This window comes from Dipodomys spectabilis, unplaced genomic scaffold (assembly GCF_019054845.1).
Source record: "Dipodomys spectabilis isolate Male_0828 unplaced genomic scaffold, ASM1905484v1 ptg000682l, whole genome shotgun sequence".
In the NCBI taxonomy this organism is placed as follows: Eukaryota; Metazoa; Chordata; class Mammalia; order Rodentia; family Heteromyidae; genus Dipodomys; species Dipodomys spectabilis.
Window position 1 is genome coordinate 21,746 of NW_024871359.1, and position 24,872 is coordinate 46,617.

Sequence of the window (24,872 nt, forward strand, 5' to 3'; positions counted from 1 at the left end):
ACAATGAGAAAAGTGTGGCTGAAATTAGGAAAGCAACTCCATTTGTAATAGCTCCACAAAAAATAAAATACTTAGGGATTAACTTAACCAAAGAAGTGAAGGACCTCTATGATGAAAACTTTAAAATCTTGAAAAAGGAAATCAAACAGAACTTAGAAAATGGCAAAACCTCCCATGCTCCTGGACTGGAAAGATTAACATCGTGAAAATGGCAGTACTTCCCAAGGCTATATACAAATTCAATGTGATACCTATCAAATTTCCAACGTCATTTTTCAAGGAAATAGAAGAGGCAATCCAAAAATTCATATGGAACAATAAAAGACCCCGAATAGCAAAAATGCTCCTCACCGGAAAGAACACTGCTGGAGGAATATCAATACCAAATTTCAAACTCTACTATTAAAGCCATAGTAATCAAAACAGCTTGGTACTGGCATAAGAACAGACCTCAGGACCAATGGAATAGATTTGAAAACCCAGAAATGAACCGACAGACCTATAGCCAACTAATCTTCGATAAGGGAGCTAAAACAATAGAATGGAAGACAGACAGCCTCTTCAGTAAATGGTGCTGGCAAAACTGGTTAACTACATGTAGAAAACTAAAGCTAGATCCTTATATATCACCCTGCACCAGAATCAACTCCAAATGGATCAAAGACCTCGGAGTCAAACAGACACTCTGAAAACATTACAGGATGGAATAGAAGAAACCTTAGATCTCCTTGGCTCAGGCCGAAATTTTCTGAAAAGAGACCCGGAAACACAACAAATCAAAGAAAGGTTGGACAAATGGGATTGCATGAGTTTACAGAACTTCTGCATGACAAAGGACATAGCTAGCAAAAATAGTAGAAAGCTTGCGGATTAGAAGATCTTCACTAGCCGTACAACGGACGAGGGTCTCATATCTAAAATATACTTGGAACTCAAAAAAATTAAATCCCCGAACAACAAATCCTCAAAGAAACAACTGCCCAATAAATAAGTGGGCTAATGACTTGAATAGAAACTTCTCTGAAGAAGAAAGAAGGATGGCCAATAGACACATGAAGAAATGCTCAACCTCCCTAGCCATAAAAGAAATGCAAATCAAAACAACATTGAGAAACCACTTCACCCCAGTTAGAATGGCTATCATCAAGAACTCTAACAACAACAGATGCTGGAGGGGATGTGGACAGAAAAGAACCTTACTTCATTGTTGGTGAGAGTGTAAACTTGTTCAAACACTTTGGAAAGCAGTATGGAGGTTCCTGAAAAGACTTCAGATAGAGCTCCCCTATGACCCAGCAATCCCACTTTTGGGCATTTACCCAAATGTTTACAAACAAGACCACACTAAAGCTACCAGCACGACTATGTTTATTCCAGCATTATTTACCATAGTTAAGATATGGAACCAGCCCAGATGCCCCTCAGTGTATGAATGGATCAAGAAAATGTGGTATGTATACACAATGGAATTCTATGCCTCCATCAGAAAGAATGACATTGCTCCATTTGTTAGGAAATGGAAAGGCTTGGAAAAAATTATATTAAGTGAAGTAAGCCAAGCCCAAAGAAACATGAGTCCCATGGTTTCCCTTATTTGAAATATCTAGTATATGTATGAGTCAAGCAGAAAAGGTCAGATAATGTGATGTTAGGAAAATTAACCCTTAGATACATATTTAAATGTTTTTTTTTCTTTCATGCATTTGTTTCTAACGTATTTATAAGATTATTTCTTTGTTGCTTTGTCCCTCCCCCACAGTATAACTCGTGCCTTCACTATATTTGATGTCGGTATAATTTGTGGAGGAGATGGGGAAAAACGAGTCGTTTAAGGATACAGGTGGACCCGCTGCAACTATGAGAAGTACAAGTTGTCATGTCGAAAATGAACTTTACAACTTCGGTGCGGGGAGTGAGGGTGGATTGGTTGGGGTGGCTGGGGGAGGCTGGGAAGGAATGTGAAGGGTAAACAATGGAGGAGGCTGCAATGCTTGCTATCTTGCCCATGTAATTGTAACCCCTCTGTACAGTATGTTCACAAAAATTAAAATTAAATTAAAAAAAATAAATTAATTAATCAATCATTGGTGGCTGACACATGTTGTATTAACTACATAAGAAGATAGAATCAGAAAATAATATGTAAAGGTAAGCCCAAACAGGAATTTCCATTGGCCATTTTTCTGTGTGTGCTAGTCATGGGGGTTGAATTTGTTCTACTTTACTCTAGGTTGGAGTTTTATCAATCTCATTAGTGGAATCACTACCAGCTAATTGGAGATAAAGAGTATCATGGAATTTCCTTTGCAGGCTGGCTTCAAACTTTGATCCTCAGATTTCAGCTCCCTGAATCATTCTGTAATTTCCATTAGACTGTTATCTCCAATGAACCCCGCAAAAGAAGAAAAAAAAAAACAGCTGGAGCTTGACGTGTGGCTCCAATGGCAGAAATGTGACAATGATTTGGGGACATTACCGACACCTTTAGATCAATCTCCAGGAACAGTATACACAAGAATAAAATAAATAAATGAAAAGAAAGGTGGAAGAAGAAAAGAGAGAGCCAATTTCAGAGGTTAAAATGAGCAAAACTGAAATAGGTTACACTTGTTCTTGTAGTTACTCAAGGGTCTCACATCTGAGGATCAGTGTTCAAGGCCAGCCAAGACAGGGGAGTCCATGGACTCAACTCTAATTAGGCAATATGGTTTAAAAACAAAGCCCCGAATTGGGCTGTGGCTCACATATTAGAGGTCTGGCATTAAAAATATAGTGGGACTGAACTGGGAAGCTGACTCAGTGGTCCAGTGCTTGCCTTGCATTCATGATGCCCTGGGTTCAATTCCTCAGCAACACATAAGCAGAAAAAGCCAGAAGTGGCACTGTAGCACAAATGGTAGGGCTCTAGCCTCAAGCTGAAGAGCTGAAGGACAGGGCCCAGGACCAGAGTTCAGGCCCCATGATGGGCAAAAAAAAAAAAAAATAGAGATACAGGTGGACCCATTGCAACAATGAGGTGTACAAGATGTTATGTTGAAAAACAAATTTACAACTTTGACTCACGAGGGTGGTTGTCAGGGCGATGGGGGGGGTGGTGGGAAGATGGCTAGGGATGGGAAGGGGAAACAAAGGAGGAGGTAACAATGCTTGATAAGAAATGTACTCATTACTTGCTCATGTAATTGTGAACCCTTTGTATGGCATTTTCACAGTATAAAGAAAAATAAATAAATAAAAAAGATAGACGAGAAAAAAAATTACTGGGACAATACATAGGCTCTGAATTATAGCCCCAAGCCCAGCATACATGTGGAAATAAAAAAGATCGAAATTAAAATATGTGTTGGAAAATCCAACTAAATTTTCAAAATGAGCATGAGTTTTTGTTTCATGTGTGTAATCCTAGATACAAAGATAGATAAAAATCTGAGGGTTATGGTGTCTCATCATCAAATCACCAGCAAAACAAACAAACAAGAAAACAGAAGTGAAGCTGTGATTGGAGGTGTAAAGCACCAGTCTTGAGTGAGAAAGCTATGAAACAGTGCCCTGGCGCAGAGATCCAGCCTCAGGATCACAAAAATAGTCATAAGAAGAGAATCTGGTGCTGGTGACTCATTCCTGTAATTCTAAAACATCAGGAGGCAGAAATATGGGAATCCAGTATAAAGGCCAATCCAAGCAGGATAGTCCAGAAGACAGTTGTTTGTGGGCCATCCTGGGGCTAGTACTGTACTACTCCCAGGTTTCTGGCTGTTAATTGGAGGTAAGGATCTTAGACTTTCCTTCTCAACATGGCTTTGAACCATGAAGGTCAGACCACAGCTTCCTGAAACTGTCCAGGAATTGCATGAGTTCCTGCTCCAGGAGCAGCACAACCAAAACAATGAAATTAATAAGTGTAAAGAAGGGTAGAAGAAGAGAAGAACCAATAACCAAGGATTCAATGAACCAAACAGCCAATCACTGATGGCTCATAACTCTAATTCTAGTTACAAAGGAAGCTAAAATCTGAGGATAATATTTAAAGGCCAGACCACGTAGGAAAGTTCATAAGACGTGTGTGTGTGTGTGTGTGTGTGTGTGTGTGTGTGTGTCTGTGTGTGTCTGTGTGTGTGTGTGTATGTCTGTGTGTGAGACCTGTTGCTTGAACCTGTACTGTTTTGCTTAAGGCTCTACTAATCTCAGCTTTTTAGTGGTTATAATTGGAGATATCATGGACTTTCCTGCCCATGCTGGTACCAAGTTTGATCCTCAGATTGCATCCTCATGAATCAGGTCTGGCTCTACATGATAATCATTTCGACTTAATCATCAAAACAGAAAGAAAACAGGAATTGAGCTATAGTTCTCCTGGCAAAACTGGGAAAATATTTCCGGGACAGCACCCAGACCCTGAGTTCAAGCCAAAGGACAAACACAGAAGAAATAAAAGGAGAACAGAAGTACAAAAGGAAGAGTCAGTGAGAGTAGTTGAAATGAATCAAACATTTGTTGTTCACACATGTTATACGAGTTAGTCAGGAGGATGAAATCTAAGGATCACGGTTCATGACCAGCTCAGGCAGGAAAGTCTATGAGACACATATATCTAATTTGCACCAAAAATAAGTTACAAGCTGTGCTTTGGTTCATGCGGTTGAGTGGTAGTCTTAAACAGAAAGCTTGGAACAGCACCTAAGTCCTAAGTTGAAATCCTAGACACACATTTCAAAAACAAAAACAGAAAACAAAACCAGAAACAAAAAAGCAGAAACTAAAAATGATGGGTAAAGAGAAACATAAAGTTTCAAAATGATCATGGGTTTTGGTTCATGTTTATTCCTAGTTATTCACTTTCAAAAAGACACTTACAAAAGAAAGAAAAAAGACCACAAATTATAAAATATGGGAGAAAGCGAAAATTATAATTTCAAAATGGGGCCATGGGTTTTTGGTTTATGTGTGTATTCCTAGCTACTAAGAATGTTGAAATTGAGGATGATAGCTCAAAGCCAGCCTGGGCAGGGTAGTGACTGAAATTTTTATCTCTAAGTACTCAGTAAAAGCTGGAAATGAAGGTGTGATAGTAGTTGTAAAGTACTGAAATTCCATGAAAAACCTGGGAAACAATTCCCAATTCAGCCCTAAGTCGACCAAAAACAAAACTGAAAGAAGAGAAGAAATTACCATTTGAAATTTAAGCCTGGGACTGGTGGTTCTTGCTTATTATTTTAGCTATTCAAGAGGCTGAAATCTGAAGTTACCAGTTAAAAGCCAGTCCAAACAGGAAAGTCTATGGGGCTTTTTATATGTGTGTGCCAACCTTGTGCTTGAATTCATGTAGGAGCACTACCACTTCCAAAGTCTTGGTATTTAGTTGATGAAAATAGTCTCATGGACTTTCCTACCAAGGATGACTTCAACTACAATCCTCAGATTTCAGCCTCCTATGTCTTGCTGGGCTTTACATGAGACTCTTATCTCCAATTAACCACCAAAAGGAAGAAAAATAAAACCTGGTGTTTGAACTGTAGCTCCAATGGCAGAAATGAGAAAATATATTCTGGGACAGCATCCAGACCTTGATATACACCAACACACACACAAAGTATAAAATAAATAAATGTAGAGAAGGTAGGATAAGAAGAAGACAATTTCAGAGATTAAAATGAACTAAGCATAGGTGGCACACACCTCTGATGGTAGCCACTTGGGAGATTAAAATCTGAGGATCACATTTGAAAGCCAGCCCTGGTAGAATTCATGGACTCAAATCTAAGTAGCTACTTAAAACAAAACAAAAAGTAATAGCCACAAGTTATGTGGTGGTTCGTGTCTTAGTGTTCTAATCTTGAATAAAAACTTCTGGGCCAGCACTTGATTTTTAGACCCAGGACCAGTATACACAAGGAAATAAAAATACAAATAAAAAGGTATAAGAATGGCGGAGAATGTGGCTTAGTAACAGAGTGCTTGCCTACCATGTTTGAATCGCTGGGTTTGTTTCCTCAGTACCTCATAAATAAAAAAGAATGAAAGTGGCACTGTGGCGCAAGTAGTAGAGTTCTCACTTGAGTAACAGAAGTTCAGGGACAGTGCTCAAGCCCTGAATTCAAGCCTCAGGATTATGAAAAAGAATAAAAATGTTGTGAGAAAATCCAGTTAAAGTTTCAAAATGAGCAATGCACGAAATTTTGGTCAATATGTGTAATCCTAGTGAGTCAGAAGGCTGAAATCTGAAGGTTGTTGTTCATAGCCAGCCTGGACAGGGAAGTGCATAAGTCTGCAACTAACCAGCAAAAAACGCCAGAAATAAAACTGTGGTTGTAGTTGTAAAGCAACAGCCTTGAATGAAAAGCCAATTGAAACCATGCCCTGGCTCAGAGATCCAGCCTCAGCATCACAGTAAGAAAATTAAATGGTTGGAAGTAGAGAACCCAGGACTCTTGGTTCATGTCTGTTATTCTAGAAATGCAGGAGGCTGAAATATAAGATCTTATGTAAAGGCACACCCAATCAAGAAATTCCAGGAGACTGTTTTGTGTGTGGTGGCCACACTGGGGATAGGTTTTTGTTGATTGATTGGAGATAAGAATTTCATGGATTTTCCTGTCCAGGCTGCTTTCAAACCATGATGGCCAAATTTCAGCCTCCTGAGACAGGCCAATACTTGCATGAGTTCGAGCTCCAGGCCCAACACAAACAAAAAGAATGAAATAAATGAAAAGAAGTGTAGAAGAAGACAAGAAAGACCAAGTAACAGAAGTTTCATTGGGGATTCATATTTGTAATTCTAGCTACTTAGGCTAAAATTTGAGGATACTGTTTAAAGCTCAGCTCAAGTATAGGTGTTCATAAGACGTGTGTGTGTGTGTGTGTGTGTGTGTGTGTGTGTGTGTGTGTGTGTGTGTGTGTGTGTGTGTGTGTGTGTGTTTGGCAGTCCTGGTGCTTGAACTTGCACTATTTTGCTCAATAATCTACAACTCCAGATTTTAGTGGTTCATTGGAGAAAAGAGTGTCATGGACTCTCCTCAATTTTCAGCCTCCTGAATCTGGCTTAGCTATACATGATTCTTTTCTCTCCAATTAACCTCCCCACAAAAGCCAAATGTTGTGGTTGGTTCCATGTATGCCCTGAGACAACATCTGAGCTTCAATTTCCACTCCCAGGAAAAGTAAAAAAGAAAAAAAGGTGGAAGCAAGCACATATTAATGTTTTAAAGTGACCCAAATGTTGATGGTTATATGTGTAATCCTTTTTACACAAGAGGCTGACAACTGACAATTGCAGAGTCAAGTCAGTCTAGGAAGGAACATGCTTGAGATTCTTATCCCCAGCTACACAGCACAAAGCCTTGAGCTGTGGCTGAGGTGGTAAAGCACCAATCTTGACTGTAAAAGCTAAGATATAGGCCCCAGAAACAGAGGTCAAGCCACAGGACCCATAAAAATTTCAAAGGAGAGAGGATGAAGATAGGCTGAAATCTGAGAATCATTGTTCAAAGCTACCCCATGCAAGAAAGTCCATGAGGCTTTCTCTGTGTGTGCATCTGTGTGCTATGTTTGGCTTGAAATTATGCTGTTTTGTTCAAGGATAGAGCTTTACCACTCCCAGTTTTTCAGTGATTAACTGGAGTTAAGAGTCTCATGGGATTTCCTGCCTTGGTTGGCTTTAAACCGTGATCCTCAGATTTCAGCCAACTGATTCATGCTGGGCTTTGCATAAGACTCATCTCCTATTAACTACCAAGAGTTAAAAAAAAAAAAAACCTGGAGTTGAGGTGTGGCCCAAGATGCAAACTGGGTAGTCACATTCTAGTACAGCACCCAGGGTTTTAGTTCAAGCACAAACACAAAACAAATATTGCCACAAGCTATACTTTGGCTTATGTGCAAAGCCACTACTCTTGAAGAAAAAGCTCTGGCATTGCATCTGGGCCCTGAAATATAGCCCCAGGACAAAAACATATACAAAAGTAAAAAAAAAAAAAATCAAGGAAAATTTTAACAAGATAAAGTGGAAAAAATATTAATATTTTAAAATGACCAATGGGTTTGTGGTTCATGTGTGTAATTGGAGCATCTCAGGAAGCTGAAATCTGAGGATCACGGTTTGAAGCCAGACTACCCAGAAAAGTACATTAGAAACTAATGTCAAATAAACAAAAAAAGCTAGAAGTGAAGCTGTGGTTGAATTTGTAAAACATCGTCCTTGAGTCAAAAAGCTAAGAAACAGAAGGGCACTGCTGCCTCTACACTGTAATCTCAGGAGGCTGAGATATGAAGACCATGGTTCAAATCCAGCCTGGTCAGGAAAGTTCATGAGACTGTTGTACTCCAATTAACCACCAGATAATCTGAAGTGGCTCTGTAGGTCAACTGGTAGAGCATTTGCCTTAAGTTGAAGACCACAAAGACAGCACCCATTCCGAGTGTTCAATCCCTACCCCCATTCAAAACAACTAAGGAACAGCAATGTGGCCCAAAGAACAGGTCTACTGGACAAAATAAAATGTACTGAGGTTGAAGGCAAGAAAAAGCTGGTTAAAAATATTAAAATAAGATGGGCACCAGTGGCTCATGCCTGTAATCCTAGCTACTCAGGAGGTTGAGATCTGAGGATCACAATTCCAAGCCAGCCCAGACAGGAAATTCTGTGAAACTCTTATCTCTAATAAAGCACCAGAAAAGTGAAAGTGGTTCTGTGGCTCAAGTGGTAGACTGTTTGCCTTGAGCTGAAGAGCACAGAGACAACACCTAACCCAGAATTTAAGCCCCATGAATGACCAAAAAAATTTAAAATGTCTGCGGTTGATTGTTCATGCCTTTAAATCCTAGCTACCCAGGAGGCTGAAATCTAAGGGTTGTAGTTCAAATCCAACCCAAGCAAGAAAGTCCATGAGACTTGTTAATGTAATTACAATACTAGGGCTTGAACTTGCCCTGTTTTACACAAGGCTAGATACCGTTCTACTACCCGCAGCTTTTTGGTGATTAATTAGAGATAAGAATCTCAGACTTTGCTGCTCAGACTGGCTTCAAATCAAGATCAGATTTCAGCCTCCTTAGTTGTGCTGGGATTTGCATGAGACTTTTCAAAAGAATGAAGCTGGAAGTTTATCTGTGGCTCAATTGGCAGAACTAAGAAAAATCTCTGAGACAGTGGCTAGTCCTTACATGCAGAAAAAGAAACATAAAAATTTTCTTTTTTATAATTTTTATTTTTTATTGTGAACATACTATACAGAGTGGTTACAATTAAGTGGGCAAGATAATGAGTACATTTCTTATCAAGCATTGTAGTCTCCTCCTTTGTTTCCCCTTCCTATCCCTTCCCATCCTCTCCCACTCCCCCACTCAATCCTCCCCGCTACCCCCGTTCCCCCGCACCAAAGTTGTAAAGTTCATTTTTCGATGTAACGACTTGTACATCTCATTGTTGCAATGGGTCCACCTGTATCCCTATTTAAACGATTTGTTTTTCCCCTTCCCCTCCACAAATTATACCAACATCAAATACAGTGAAAGCAGGAGTTATACTGTGGGGGAGGGACATACAAAGCAACAAAGAAATAATCTTATAAATGTGTTAGAAACAATAGCATGAAAAAAAAAAAAAACATTTGAATACATATCTTCGGGTTCATTTCCCTAACATTTTCAAAAGTAAATAATAGTAGTTGTATAATATAGAAAATAATCAAAAACCATGTTTAATATGATACAAAGGAAAACTATGTTTCTTTTTAAATGTAGCAAATGAGAACATAGTATAAAGTTTCAAAATGACATGCTGAGAGTAAGGGAAAAAGGAAAAATTTAAAAATTCATGTAAATATTAAATACAAGCTGACATGACCAAAATATGATGTGATCAGAAACTTATCTCTCAGTTATCTATCACTTGCAATTACTTACAAATAATTGTCCCTCCAGTTTCAGCAGTAACCATGGAAATTTATACATGACCTCTCTATGCAGCCTAGACTGTGTAAGGGTCTTCCTATTTTAGCCTCTTGAATTAGATCTGCAGGCATTGCCCTCATTTTAATATATGAGGTTTCCTTTAAAATTTAAAATTAATATTAAAATAATGGATTGTCTGTAAAGCATGACTAAACATCAGAGATCCACCAGAGATCCTCTGAGGGATACAATCAAAATATTACAAAAGCACCTACCATTCAAAGTAGGTAACAGAAAGATGATTTAGTATTTTTTCTATGTGCTGGGGATGAACGCAGGGCCTCATGCTTGTTAGGCACGTATAAAATTCAGTGACATTAATTATATGCACACCATTACCTCTATTTGTGAACTATCTTGTTGATACTGATGGAATCCACACAATCATTGAGTAATAATCACCCCCAATGACCTGCCCCAGAAATTTTAATCTTCCATTTTCTCTTATAAAATGGTTTAGTAAATGTTTCACATAAATAGTAGATTATTTTTTGTGTCCATCCGTGACAGATATATATTACATGCAGCATTTTTGTGGATGGCATAATCCATTAATGCTTACCTCATATTTTGTAAACCTGTATATCTGATAGACACTCCAGGTAATTCCAGCTTCTGACTAATGTGAACTTTGCTGTTATTAATGGCATATGAGCTATTAGTTTTTTCTTTTCAGTTCTTTGGATTATGCAATGAGCAATGGAATTGCTGGGTAATGTGGTAATGCTATGTTATGTTAGAAGAATGGGTCATATTGTACCATAATTGCTATATCACTTTTCATCATCACAGAAATGTACAAATGATCAATAAAATGTACTTCAAATGTATTTCAAATGTATTTCAAATGTATTTCAAACCTTCCACAGATGTGCCCTAAAAAATCATTTTTTTTACTTTTTACTTGCTTTTATTTAGGCTATGCAGGCCTGTACCTATGTAGCATTGTCTAGAGCTGAAATGAGAACAATACCAAATGCCACTGACCTAGCCTCCAAAAACATTTAATCTAGTAGCCATTTTTCCTAGAGATAAAATTTAGTGATTATATGCATTTTTACTCTTCTAAAATAAGGTTTTGAATTTTAAAATGACTTATATATATGTAACACCTCTGCGTACCTTCTTTTTATTAAGAAGAAAAATTATATTTACAAGAAATATAAAAGGACAAAAAAGCTTCTCAGCAGGAAAATACATTACAATCACAGTCTGATTCTGACCCAAGCACATACAATACAATACAAAAAATAATACAATAAGAGCTCATCTAAAGTAAAATGAAGAGTAAGGCCAGGAGCAGAGGTCAAGTGGTAGAGCACTAGGTTGCCCAGCACCAGCCTCTGAATCAAAACCGCAGTACTGCCAAGGGATAAAATAAAGTATTAAAGTTAAGGAAACATGCAGATAAAATATGATGGACAACAAAGAAGGACACACCTGTAATCACAACACTTGGGAGATTAAGCAGTAGAATTATGAAGTTAAGATCACACTTGGCTACATAATGAGACTACATCTTAAATAACATAGAATAAAATAAATCAAACAAAAATTTTAATGACTAGGGTGTAGTTGAAGTGTAATTAAAGTAGTTTTTGTATGCACAAAAATTACATGCTTTGATAACTACAACTTTCAGTTTACACTGCAGTACAAGGTGCTCAGTGGCTGGAATCCCTCCTGAGGAACTCTATGGCAGTTGATGCACTTGTATTCTTGGCTGGACTGAGGGTTTTGCTAGGCAAACAGTGTTTTGATCTCAATTCGTGGATCCCACTTACAACTCTTTTTTTTAATACACCACCTAAAAATCTCTCCCATCTCAATAACAGGGCCTTCTGGATTTCAAGTGAATTTATCTTTGATATCTCTTAGGGTTCTCCTCCCCTTTGTCTGGAACTGCTCTGTTCCTGGGTCCACATTCAGCAGCTAATTCTGAGAAGAGTTGTAACTATTTGCTAGCCATCTCTATCCACTACCATCTCCACCCCAAATTAGTCTTTGGTATCAGTATGAGTCAGGTCAGAGGATAGAGCCAGCCTGGGCTGGCTTTGAACCATGATCCTCAGACCTCAGCCACTTGAATAGCTAGGATCACAGGAGTGAGACACTGGCACCTGGCCATCATTTCTTTCTTCCAGGAAAATTTAGGGGGGTGGAATAGCACAGCAGCACATATATTTGATAGCAACTGCCCCAGGGTGAACCAGATTCTCAGATAAAACCACTGACTTTGATATTGCCTTTGGTATCCAACAGGATATTGTTGGAATTAAGGTATCTGTGTATGATTCTGTTCTGGTATGGGTAGTGAACAGCACTTACAATTTGTGTGAAGAGCCTCTTGGTTTCATCCTCATATAGGCGGCAGGATTTTGAGATCCACCCCAGAAGGTATCCCCTACTGGCCAGTTCCATTGATGAGATACATATACTCTTCCTTCTCCATCACCTGGTACAACCTGATGGTGTGTTTGTGCCATACCTTCTTAAAAATGTCCACTTCATTCTTTAATTGATGACTGGAGGACTCTTGCTGTTATGCCATGGTTGCAGGACCCCCCCCCCCCCGCCCTGCAAGAAGACCACTGAGAGTCAGACTCTACAGCTGTTTTATTTAAATGGGCTGCAGCTTGGGCCTCATCCTACACTCTGACACAGCAGAGCCTAGGAGGAGAGCCCTGAGCTAAGGATTTGCAGGTCTTATAAAGGCACACAATCAACCAAGTGTTTGGATTACCACCACATGTTGCTTTGCTAGACAGACACAAGCAACAAGTGGTCACTGTCTCAAACTTTAGCCTTTCAATCCCCCCCCCCCTGCGCTTGATTTATGGTCCTGAGCCACAATCTTGTGGCTCTGGCCCAAAACTAAACTTCAACAGCTCTTGATCTTGAACGAGTATACCATTAACAATCAGTCCATTTATCTTTTCTTGCGTATGCGGAGTGGTTGGGTCGGATGCTTGGAGACTTCCCATGTTTCCTGATGGTCATCCAGGGCAAAGGGGTCAGCTGGTCTGGCATGGGAGCAGTGGATCTAAGCAGCAACGCCGTCCACTTTAAGGGCAGTGGGTGTAGCCAGTAGCACCATGTAAGGTCCCTTCAATCGTGTTTCCGGAGATCGCAAGTTGTGCCTTCGAACAAACACCCAGTCCCTTGGTTTAAACAAATGTGGGATAGGAATAGAAGCAGAATCATATAATTCTCTAAGCTGGGGCCACATACTCTTATGCACCAGCTTTAAATAGTCAAGCTTACACAGAAATTCAGTATCATCCAAATCAGCAAGCAATTAAAGACAAGCCAATAGGGTGAATTTCTTATTCTAAACAAAGCAAAAGGAAGGAGCGATACCCCGTCTACACCAGTCTCCAAGGCCAATTTAGTTAAGGTCTCTTATAGAGTCTGATTCATACCTGCCCTGAACTCTGGGGTCTATAAGCACAGTGCAATTTCCAATCCATCCCCAATGTCGGAGCTATTCGCTGACTTACTTTTGAGACAAAGGCCAGTCCATTGTTTGACCTATTGGGGGATGGGAAGCCATACCTGGGTAGAATTTCTTCCAGGATCTTCTTAGCCACGACATTTGTGGTCTCATGCTTTGTTGGGTAGGCTTCAACCCATACTGAAAAGGTTTCTACAAAAACTAGCAAATTTTTATATCCAAATTTTCCAGTTTTAATTTCTGTGAAGTCTATTTCCCAATACACACCTGGCCTATCTCCATGGAGGCAAGCTCCTTTAGTCACCGGCTGATTGGGGGCATTGGTGAGCTGACAGGCTTTACAATTTTTCACAATGTCCTCAAGAGTTGATTCCCTTGCCTAATTTTTACTTCTGAGTGTCGGAGCAAGTCCTGCATTCTTCAGGTTCCCATGTGAGAGACCCGATGGATTCTCTTAAGAATCCCCTTGCCCAATCTTTGTGGCAAGGTAAGTTTTCCCTCACCAGTTTTCCACTAGTCTTTTTTTCCTTCTCTGCCAGGGGGTTTATAGGCCATGGGAATTTTCTTTATCCACTCCAAGTCTTCTTAGGAGTACTGAGGCTCAGGAGGCAAAGCTCGTGGCCCTGGGTCTACTAGAGTCAATACTTCCGCTCTGGGCTGGAGGGCTGCCTCCTTAGCTGCCTGATCAGCCAAGTTATTTCCGTTGGTTATTGAATCAGTTCCCTTTTGATAGCCTGGGCAGTGCATAATGGCAATATTTGCTGTTTCCCATTGGGCACAGATGAGGCTTAAATTTTCTTGTTTTTAATAGTCTTTCCCTCAGCTGTCAGCATCCCCCTCTCTTGGTAAATGGCTCCATGGACATGCACGGTGGCAAAAGCATACCGACTGTCTGTGTAAATGTTTAGTCTCTTTCTTTTTCCCATTTGTAGGGCTTTTGTTAGTGCCACTAGCTCCGCTCTTTGTGCAGATGGTCCCTGGTGGAGTGCTTCTACCCACGCTATCACAGTGTCCATGGTGACTGCTGGGCCTGTATACCTTTTTCCATCTCGAATGAAACTGCTGCCATCTGTGAACCAGGTATGCTCAGCATGCAGTAGTGGTGAGTCCAACAAATCTGGCCTCTTTTCCTTGGCCCGGTTTCTCTTTTCATGCTCCATTTTACGTTCTCTGTCCTTCCTTTCCTGTCTTTGCTCCTCTGTCTCTCTTATTGTAAACCTTTCCTGCCGCGGCTACTAGATCCCTAATTATAGACTGTCTAGAGCCTGCAACTTTATGTCTGGTGCAGCTTGATTTATATAGGCAAACATAATCATCTGAGCCGACTCCTGTGTCTCAAGATCATATTGAGTATATTGACTAAAAGCTTCCAAGAGCCGCTCAAGATATGCTGCTGGACTTTCACTTACTCCCTGTCTTATATCATAAACCTTGGCCATATTAGTAGGTTGGCAAGCCGCCACCTTGAGACCTGCCAACAGAGCCTGGCGGTAGATGAGGAGATGCTCCCTACCTTCAACTGTCTTGTAGTCCCATGTTGGTTGGATCTCAGGAAAATAGGCAGCGATCAGGGCAAGATCCGTGATGGGCACTCCCGTGGGGCCACAGATATGTTTCTGGGCCGCTTCTCAGATATGGTCTCTCAATTCAGTGGTAAAAAGAACTTGTAAAAGCTGACTGCAATCATCCCAAGTGGGCTGATGAGTAAAGAGAATAGTTTCAAGCAAACAAATTAAATCCTAGGGTTTCTCAGAAAAGGGGGCATTTTGGATGCACCAATTGTATAGAGCATTGGTAGAAAATGGACACTATTGTGTTGCTGTTGACCATCCACATCCACAGTACCTATGGCATGTAGGGAAAAAAACAGCTGCATTAGATGGGGGGTTGATCCCACTGCGGCATTGAGTGACTGGCCCCTCAGAAACTTGAAGGGCAGGTGCCAAGTGTTCTATAGCTCCCTCCTCCTCTTGATCATTCTCAGGTTCTGCAAAAGGAACCTGGGAAGGAGAGTATGGGGGAGGAAACATTTCTTCTTCCAAGTTATCTCCCTGAAAAACCAGGGGTACACTTTCTTTTCCTCTTTCTTAGTTTCTTTTTGTAAGTCTTAGGGGGCTAGATGGAGTGTTGCCCGTGGTTTCCACTCCTGTCAGTCATACAGTCCATAAAACAATAAACAGTACAAACAAAACACATGCAGGCCTGACAGTTACAAAAGAAAAGCTTACAAAGTGGAGATCTCCCAAATTGGTCCACTGACTCCTGTCATGGCGGCGTTCCATACTCATGCCCCACAGCAGAAGGAACAGACCCACAGTGGGCGAGTTGGGCTTCGGTTAGAAGGCTCTCTTGGTCAGTTCCGGCCCAACACCAAACCAACTCTTGCCCCACAATTCACACGGCGGGGTTCCAAGGACCCCTCCCCCCCCCCCGCCCCACACAGCAGGGTTCCAAGGACCCCTGCCTCACATGGCAGGGTTCCAAGTACCCCCGCCCCAGACGGCGGGGTTCCAAGGACCCCCCACTCCACATGGTGGGGTTCCAAGGACCCCTGCTCCACACAGCAGGGTTATCCCCTCCCCAAAAGAGGATCTGGGACATCTCCCAGTTCCTCCAGTGTTGTCGTGCAAGCGAGTCCACTTTGACAACCCTTTACGAATTGGAGGGGCCATCCTCACAAGGGAAAATGAAAGTAAAACAGACAAACGAGAGGACAATGCAAATTAACCAAGACAGCGCTGTATTACCTTTGGAGTCTGAGGTCTCCGGGGTCTTTGGGAGCCCATGGTGCCAAGCAGTAAGAGTATTTTCTAAAGTAACTAGACATATATATGACTTGTGATTACCTCAGGAAAAAAATAAAAAAGCAGTGAAGCATAGAGGACAGACAGAATTTTAACTAGCTACTCAGAGGCTGAATCAGCTTAGGTAGCTACTCAAGAGGCTGAGATCTGAAGGCCACTGTTCAAAGCCAGTCAAATCATGAAAATACATGCGATTATCTCCAAAAAACCAGAAGTGGAACAGTGGCTCAAGTGGTAGACCATTACCTTTAGACAGAGAAGCTGAGGAATAATGCTTGGGCAGTATGAAGCCTCAGGAATAATGAATGTATGCATGAGCACATGCACATGTGTGTGCGGGGACTCGCACAAGCGTCCACACACATGCACACAAACACACACAAATGAGTATTTCAATGTGAAGTTCTTTCATTTTAACCTTGCTGTACTTTATTTCCCTGTATTAGTTCACAAATTAACAAAATCACCTAACCACCTATTTACATACAACTCATGTTTCTTTAAAGTCTACTCTCTTTTTGGAAGCCTGCTTTTATTTGACCCAAAATTAAATTATTCAGGAAGTCAATTCATCTCTCTCAAGTCTGTTGTATTAGATGATTTTTAGGTTCCTCATAGGGACATGATTTTGTGTAATCCTGCATGAAGCAACATAACCCTGTCAAACAATTAATAATAGGTTTTTCTCCACCTGGCGAACATCTGTAGTTTTACTAACTTCATAAAATTCATGATCTGTCTGTGTATGCCAAAGACTGCTGGGCAAATAAAAAGACCCTTCTCAGAACTTAGCATTTGTATACTATTCATAGATATGAGGTGTTTAAATATTACTGAATTTTTTTTGGAATAAATAATATTCATCTTGACTATCTTGAGAAAGAAAAATTAGTTTCTCAGCGCTTCAGGTAAAAACATGAGTGAAAGAAACAAAAGGAAAAGTGAAGAACAATAATCCATATATTCAAATAAAACAAAACAACCCAAGAAAACACAAATTAATTCAGTACTCAAGAACCTGCAGGAAATGCAAATATAAAAAAAATCAACTATGACAAGCTTATGAATATCCTTAATCCATGGGAGTGAACTGTTGTAAGGATAGTGCTTAAAGCCCAGACTGGACAGAAAGATCTGTACACAATGCCACGCACCTGTTATTTTAAATTCCAGGAAGAATAACATAAAGTGTACTGAGCCCCAAATCAGATACATGTAGAAAGCCAGATTCTATCTGAAAAATAATCAGGATAATTTAAGTCTGAGCACATGACAAAATGGTAAGAACAACCATTTCGGGGGCACAAGACACTCAATTCAAACTCTAATATTATGGATATTAAAGAAAAAAACTATGATTTTAAATAATTGGAATAATGGTAAGATTTGAGTATTTGAGTGGAGAAAAATCCATGAGAGAGATAGAATGAACCCACATTGCAATACTTTCTACTTAAGTGATAATGTTTTGTGGTACTTCAGACAAAACAGTTACCTTGCTAATGAGTATGGATTTGCACTTGGGTGATGGAAATACTCTACTTACACAGGGGTAAATTAAATACATTTTTGGGGGTAGATTGTACTTCTTGAACTAAGACCCTAGATGATGTCCCTGAGCTTTTTCTCTCAAGGCTACCACTCTACCACTTTCAGCCACAGTTCCAATTCTGATTTTCTGTTGGTTGTTTGGAGATAAGAGGCTCATGGACTTTCCTGCCCAGGATGGCTTCAAACCACAATCGTCAGATCTCACCCTCCCAGTAACCAGAATTCCAGCCATGAGTCATCAATGATTTTAATAATTTAGTAAATTGTGCAGTTACAGAAGTTATAAATTATCCTTATAACCTGTGTAATATATGTGTGTGTATATATCAATGCATACGGATAGAAATATTTTAGCATATTTTTGTATCTACAATAGAGTTGTGAAATCATCCTTCATTATAAAATAAAATGGTAGCCGGGTGCCGGTGGCTCATGCCTGTAATCCTAGCTACTCAAAAGGCAGAGATCTGAGAATGGCAAGTCAAAGCAGACAGGAAAGGAAAGTTGGAGAGATTCTTATCTCCAATAAACCACTCAAAAACCGGAAGGGGCACTGTGGCCCAATTGGTAGAGTGCTAGCCATGAGCTGAAGAGCTGAGGGAGAGCGCCCAGGTCCCAAGTTCAAGCCCCACGACAGACGAAAAATAAATAAATAAAAATAAAATAAAATGGAAACAAAAGTTAATAAGGAGCAAAACAAAGAGAATTGTCACAGGTTTCTTGTTGTTGAATGTAATATGAATTGTGAGAATCAGTTTGGCAAAATCATCTCTACTTTAACAAAATGGATAATAGCTATTAAATCCAATCCATCTATTTGCCCATATTGTGCATCCTCACACATGAGTGTCAAAATCAAACCACAGTTTCTGCCATTGTATTTAACTCACCTGTTATAAGTTAGAGGATAGATGAAGTACTCAAATAAAGATTAAAATAATAGTATGTGAGGCTATGAGTTAAAGCCGAAAATGATTTTAAGTATGATAATAGCTTATTAAATTGCATATATCTTACTTTTACTCTATTGTCATGTCCCTCATTCCCACATTAGAAAAGTACATAGAAGGTTCTCACTAAATTATATGTACAATTATGAAAAAAAGTATTGAAAAAATATGGACACAGTGTGGTTTTAGCTTATTGTGACCTGTAGGGGGTAGTGTGTTTTTGAGGATTTGCAATACGTTCTAATGGAGATGAAGAGAGGGATGTGATTATTCTGGAAAACTGGCTAGAGGGTTGCTCCCAGAAAGATAGTGATGAATTCTTCCAAAAGGTTACAGTAAAATCACTTTCACAACCATGTTCACTGCTGCACTATTCACCGTAGAAAACTGATGGAAATAGCCCAGATTCCCTTTGGCGGAGGGATGGTTAGAGAAAGTGTGGCACATGTACACAATTGGATTGCACCAATCCATTATGAAGACTGTTACATTATTTGCAAAGAAATGGATAGATCTAAAAATATGTTAAGTAAACTAAGTCAGAGACACACACACACAAAGGACCCATGTTCTGTCTCATATTTGGAAGATAGAACTTTATGCAAGTTTTCACAACAATATTAACCAAAGCATGCTATTTGCAGAGGAGAATTTCAAAGGTGTATTTTCTTATAAAATTGAATTTTTAATCCAACAAAATGAATACCAGGAAACTATCACTTAAGGTGTGAGGGGAATTCAAAGGGAAGGAATAAAAAGAGTTATGGAGGAAGAGCGTGAAGGCATAATATTCAATACAGATAGTATGAAAGTAGAAAAAATTAAAGTGGGGTGAGATTTGGAAGGGTGTGGAGAAGTTATGTAAAGATCCATTGTACTTAAAAACTGATTTGTTGAATGGAAATTCTCTTGTACAATTATTTAAGATAATAAAAATATAATTAAAAACAATGGAGACATTTTATCTTAAACTGTGTTCTCTTAAACCATGAGTCAATATCATAGTTTCCTCCTCAGAAATGTTCTTTGCAGGTATGTTCCTCACATTAACAGAAAAGTGATCAGCACAATGTATATCAATCCATCACATTGCACATCATAAAGAGACACACTATAAATTCTATTTCCATCTCTTTTAAAAATAAAATTGTTTGCTCTATAAATTGATCAGAGGCATGAATTTTGTGGCTAGTTAGTTCATTGAACATCTGTCTCTCTCTTCCTCTCATTCATGGTTCTCATATGATTGTTCCATAATTATCCTAATTTATTTTGTTGTTATATTTTTGGTTGCATCATTTCACTTTCTGCTCTGCCATTTCCCAAATCATTTACATAGAAAGTATTATTTCCTATGTTTTCATTCCTAGAATAAGCTGCACATGGAGACACCACTGGTCCTCATTTTCATTCTGTACCTTTTAATACGGAGGAAAATCTTTCCTCTGCTTTCTATCAATTCTCTACTCTCCAGTTAGAATAATTTAGAATAGTAAAAATGGAAAAAGGGAAAATAAGTCATGGTGAAAAAAAAAGATGCAGAAAATTCACTGGATTTTTCTGAACAGTTCAACCAACGTCAACTACTGGGGAAATACATAGACACCTCATTCCGACTGGTACTCAGTCTCTGGTTAGGCAATTCTGATGAAGATGAGGAAGAAGATGAAAAAGTGAGGAATGGTATCATTTGCAAGAAAAAATGGAGAAGGATCCAAGCAAATTTCTTCTTTGGGCTGCCGAAATTAATCGACTTTCTACAGTGTGGTGAAACCTTTCCAAAAAGGCCACTAGGGATGACGATGAGTATACCGCTCTTCATCAGGAAACCTACAGTTGACACTGACACATTGTCCATGAGTTGGTGGCTCGAGGCAGATATTCATGCAATAACTGTGAATGGCTGGACACACCTGCACAGTGTTTATACGTGGAATAATACGAGTGTGGCTTCTTTCTTACTTCATCATGATGCAGATACCAATGTCTAAACGAAAGGCCTCTTGACCCCCTTGCATCTTGCTGCTGGGAATAGAAACAGCAAAGATACGTTTGATCTCCTTCTTTTGAACCATTATATTAAACCAGGTCTGAAGAACAACTTGGAAGAAACTGCATTTGATACTGCCAAAAGATAAGTATGTATGACTACCTCTTTGAAGTTGTGAAAGGCTGTACAAATTGTTCTCCTACGTCTTAATGATTTGGTTAAGTTACTTAAATTTCAAAAATGCCAGTCCATCCTTTGTCTCTGTACAAAATATTTTCACAATACAAAGCAACAGCAATATCTTACTTTAAAAATTCATGGATTCCATGGTATTCTTCCAAATGAATTGCCTGACTTTGATGTCAAAATATATTCAAGAGTTGTTTGTATACATCTATAATGATTTCTGTAGAGCTTGTGATTTTTAAAATCAGAAATAATTTTAATGTATCTGTTGAAATGAGTAGTACAGAACCTAAAGACATTTCCCGTGCTTGTCTGAAGAAAGTATATTTTAACATATTCTGTATTCTGTTTGTAAAATGTCCATAATCTATTTCATTCTCTCCTAGATATAATGCTTTGAATACTACATTATTATATATTATATAAATTCATTAATAAATGTGTCCTTACCGATTGCATTCCATATAAAAACAGTTTAAGATTCTTTTTTCTCCTAGGTCCTTATAGTATTTTATTTCTTTGGGATAAAATTAAAATGTTATCTAATTTCAAAAGTTTTGTAAAGATTATGCTATGTAAAGACCTTTCTATATTGAAGATTTAATACACTGATGTCAAACTAACTTTTAATTATATGAATCACATATGTTGTTACACTTGTATTTTTGTAATCAACTTTTTAATAACTGTTTTTCATTTCTAGCAACTGAAGAATGAAAAATATGGAATAATTCGCATATTTTCATATCATCCTTGTCCAAGTGGCATGTTAATCTCTATATTGTTGTAATTTATGTATATGTGCTGCTGAAGCATGTAGTATCCTGTAAATTTAAGTTGTTAATGATGCAATCTTTATACAGGCATATATCCTTGGTTGCCTATTTGTAGCAAGGAAACCTTATTGTTACTAACAATGTTATTGATCTTATTTCTCTGAAATTCTGTGTATAGTGGAAAAACATATTGTTTGGTAGATTGCTCAAACTTGCATTTTTTTGCCAATGACTATTTTAAGACTTTTTCATTTTAAATTTGATCATACTTTGAAACCTTTATGGCTAGGTTCAAAGAGATGGCTTTTCAAGTACGTATTTATCAACTGAGTTAGCTTTGTGGAGCTAATGGATTCAAAATAAGCCTTGCTGAAGTGCTACTTCTAAAATTTTGCAGCTTAAAATTTCCCAAATGAGGTCTTACTGGCACAAATGTCTACAGACCCTTTACCCTTCTTCCATGTAGTAACAGACCAAACAGAATATCTTATTCTCACAACAAAGATTATCTTACTGGAAAAAAACTAATCTTAGTTACAAGGGATCATAGAGAAATAAACAGTTCTGACTAGAAAGTATTTTATCATAATATAATTGTTTATTATACCTACCATTTCAAAAGTAGCTAAAGCCAAGAAGGTGAAAAAAAATTGTTCTTATGCATGATTACCTAATGTCCTGACCATCCACCCAGGCAGGAACTTACACTACTGAATTTCTATCACCAAATATTTCCATAGCTCCAGGAGAAGTCCATATTTTTCTCCTTGATATTAGGCCTTAAATTGGTAATGTTTTAATGACAGTGTTTCCTCTTGCCTCTAGGCTGTAAATCTACAAATGGTAAAGCTTTAGGTCTAACTCTACCAAACTCTGGGGTAGAGATAATGGAATAATACTGTAAAACAGAGTTGCCTTTGATACCCTAACCACAACAGAACAATGACAAACGTTTCCTTATATTACATATAGTTATATATTTTATATTTATATGTGCTAATTTTATGTTTCACACAATGAAACTTACTAGAATTAATCGATAATTTGACAAATAAATTGATATTTATTACAATAAATAGATTGGAATATAAATAATTAGGTTTAGAATATATATTAGAATATAAGAAGTATCAATGCAATGTCTTTGGTATAAACTTGTGATACCTTCTAAGTGTTCTTAGTCTACTGAATTCACATGGTAAAAAACAATGTTGTTTTCCTCTAATCTGCAAGGGATTTTACTCTGCTGCTCTGTATATTGTTTTAACTCGTTGGCCCAGAATGGTTTTCTAAATATTTCTGATTATACCCAAATTTTGCTGATATGATGTCCAAAAGGTATTATTATTCTACAGGACCCACGCATCCTAGGATCCCAGGTCCCAGTTATCTGCATCATCAGATAACAAGGGCAAGTCTTCCTACCTAGGCCCATGCAACATGCCAACAGAAAGTAATTGAAGACTCATCTTAACTTCTCATTTCCTATAATAATTTAGTGCCCCAATTACACAGGGTTTAGCAGTAAGCAATTGTGAAATGCAAGGCAACTTAAGAATGAAAGATGAGATCACAAAATCTGAGAGAAACTACTGTAATTCACACTTTCAATTTACAGATGACTAGCCCATATGAGTGAACATGATCACAAATGTCACAAGAATATTTTTAATACCCCTCTCCTAATGATTAATGAAAGATTTCAGTCTAGTATAAGTAGGGCAAAAAATAGTTCCTGGAAGGATAGATCCATAATTTGTCTACCAAGGCTCGGAAAACTTGAATTAGAAGTCAAATATCATTCAGAAAAACATTAATTGAGAAGATCCTTAGTGCTTCAAAACACTGGTACTTCAGTAAAACTTGGTTATGTAGTATAAAAAGGTTGTCATTCTCAAATCAATGGTTACCTATATTTAATCTCCCGAAAATATATTCCTTTTCAAATAATTTTTTAGGGGGTCCGGGTGTGGGGCCTGATCTCTGGGCTTGGGCTCTGTCCCTCAGCTCTTCAGCTTAAGGCTAGGACTCTACCACTTGAGTCACAGCACAACTTCCAGATTTTTCTTTTTTGGTCATGTGATGCTGGGGAATTGAACACAGGACCTCATGCATGCAAGCAAGTGCTTTACCACTGAGCCACGTTCCCAGACCCTCAAATAAACTTTTTAAAGTCACATTCTCCAAAATAACATTTGACGAGTAGATGATACTTAGTGACATTACAAGTTTTTCAAGTGGAAGGAACAAGTTACAATAGAGTTGATTTATTATCCAGCACTAATACCAAACAGGTTCAACCATTCCTTAAATTATAGAAATAGTAGCCCCCTCCATTTGTGTTGTTCAGTAGATGCCTTCCAGAAATGTGTTACATAGATCAGCCTCCCATATTTCAAGCCTAAACATTAGCTAATAAAGTAAGTTTCATCAAATAATAAGGTACATTTTAAAAGATCACGGATATTTGCCTTATCATGTTGATTGATGTTTTCCTTAAGAAAGATGACTTCAAGTTTTGAATATGGGTACTCATTAGAAATGTGACAAACATAAAATCTGTCTTCTATTTCTATCATATTCCTCCACAGTAATAAATTTTAGTTTTCTTCTTTTCCCAAAAGTTATAGGTAGTAGAAAATATTATCCCATGTAAAATAAAATAATCACAAACCATTGTACGAAGCCATTTATAAAAACTGCTATTTAGGAAAACATTCTAAGCCATTTTTAAACTTTCTTGTTGACTAGAGATTAATCTTCCAAATGGATAAGAATAAAATCATGTCTAGGTGCTTCACGTCTCCAGTCTTGCAAATTGTTATTGCAGATGAATTAATTATGGAAATATAAGCTGATATCAGTTCAAGTATATGCAGGATTGAAATGCCATGGAATGTACATAAACCTGTCAAAGTATGAACAGACAGTTTAAAAGAATGACTATCAAGAAGTTGAAACCAGAGAAGAATATTAGTAAAAACATAGAATGAATGAAAAATGAAAAAATGGCAAGTACAACTAGAATACTCAATGTACACATGTGATAAAGGAAGTGGTAAATCTGAAATAAATCTTGGAGAAGAGTTTGGTTGAGAATGATAGAAGGAGTGACTCTGATCCAGGAGCGCTGGACAATTACAAGGACATATTTAATTGTAACACACTACCAAAACCTTTTGAAATTCAGTTAAAAACACAACAAATACCAAA

General features: G+C 38.4%; 1 pseudogene; it reads right to left on the reverse strand.

Annotated features, from left to right (window-relative positions):
- Positions 1-21,599: 21,599 nt before the first annotated feature.
- LOC122101769 lies at positions 21,600-21,699 on the reverse strand (annotated as a pseudogene).
- Between the last annotated feature and the right edge of the window lie 3,173 nt (positions 21,700-24,872).